The 1655-nt window shown below is 41.6% G+C and overlaps 1 non-coding gene across 1 annotated transcript; it reads left to right on the top strand.

Moving 5' to 3' along the window:
* Nucleotides 1–1269: 1269 nt before the first annotated feature.
* On the top strand, nucleotides 1270–1343 carry trnat-cgu (transfer RNA threonine (anticodon CGU)). The gene has a single exon. It is a non-coding gene; the product is annotated as a tRNA-Thr (tRNA).
* The last annotated feature ends 312 nt before the right edge of the window (nucleotides 1344–1655 follow it).

Raw genomic sequence — 1655 nt, 5'->3', positions numbered from 1 at the left:
CAGTTTATGACTGCAATGTACCAGTGGTGGCCTACTGGATGATCATATCGATGACAGGAGGGAAATAACAGTCTATTGTCTGGTTTGCTAATATTTTTTTTTATCTCTGCAGTTATACCTCTATGTCAGTTTGAACCCATCTAATATATGTATTTTGTAGACTTCAAATGTTACCTTAATGACCCAACAACAAATGTGTGTAAGGGTAGTTTTTTTGTTTTGTTTTTTTTTGGTGATAAAGCTCCTATCAAACAAAGCAAGCAGACAAGTAGGAGGCAAAGATGAGACACTTGTGTGATGCTAGTAATGGTTTATGAAAAAGTCAATTTAACACATCAGCATACAGCACATTCAGCCTTGTTATGGTATATATGCATTTAATTTGCCTTATGGTAGACACTGTGAATAATGGCTGATTTAGATTTCTCTGTTGAATCTTCATAAAGGCTATGATGTAACCTACATACATACAACTGTTTGTGTAGCAGACAATGAAAACTTCTCAGGCTCTTCACCTACTCACACAACCATTGTTCACAGCCGCTCATCAGTGGAAATGAAGAGCAGCTGCTGCTACGTCCTCTTGTATACCCTCCATTGGGTCCCCTGGGTCCTAAAGCCTTCCCCATTACACTATCACAATGACAAACTTATACAAAATGATCCACGAGGGGAGCTGAAAATCTCTGCAGTGTCAGAGTCTGATGAAGGTTTCTACAAGTGTCAGGACTCAGGAAGAGAGTCAGCATAGAGCTGGATGTCAGTTAAAGGTGAGCAGGATCAAAACATTTTATTTTTGATGACATATTGTAGGTGGCTTATTCAAATATATTTACAGTAGATACCTTGTCTACTGCACTATAATATGATCTTAAAACAGGCATGTATTTTTTTTCAACAATACTGTGGTTAACACAAATGCCTAACATGTATAAAATTTTGCAGAAAGACTGGATTTTCTCTTCAGTGGGAGGCAACCAGCACCTAAGTGATTAAGGGGTATTGCAAGCTTGGAATAGTCTTTTATAAACCTCCTGTAATATCCAGTGAACCCAAGGAAAGACTTAAGCTACTTGATGTTAGCTGGTCTTGGCCAGGTAGTGAGGGCAGCTGGATCTGTTTTGACCCCTTCTGATGATACCGGCTAAGCTACAGTGCCTCCTTCAGGGAAGGGAAAAACCAAGTAACCTCTGCAGACACAGGTTTGAATCGGTTCGTCACATTTTTCCCCACCAGCTGTTGGACAGTAGCCAGAGGTACACCGCTCAAGGCGCTGTGGCTTAGCTGGCCAAAGCGCCTGTCTCGTAAACAGGAGATCCTGGGTTCAAATCCCAGCAGTGCCTTACCTGCTTACCAATGCCATTACATTTCATTAACGAGTGCTGATGGCGGGAAGCATTGGGAGTTATGCTTTCCCTCCTTTGTTTCCAAGAGGAGGACACAATGAAGATTTAGACACGCCCAAGACGTCAATATTGGATGAACAACCCTCAGAAGCTCCACTAGCGGTTTAATGCCTGGGACCCTCCAGCATTTGTTCTAGAACTGAAGAAGCTTCTTGGATCAGGTGAAAAGAAGTTTTTAAAGCTCTCAAGAGTTCCGTGAGGTGGATAACTGAGGACATACACAGACTTTGAAAGATTTCCCAACTCCAA

This window comes from Pundamilia nyererei, unplaced genomic scaffold, assembly GCF_000239375.1.
Source record: "Pundamilia nyererei isolate P.nyererei 1_Seehausen unplaced genomic scaffold, PunNye1.0 scaffold00755, whole genome shotgun sequence".
In the NCBI taxonomy this organism is placed as follows: Eukaryota; Metazoa; Chordata; class Actinopteri; order Cichliformes; family Cichlidae; genus Pundamilia; species Pundamilia nyererei.
This window is presented reverse-complemented; position numbering and strand designations above follow the sequence as displayed.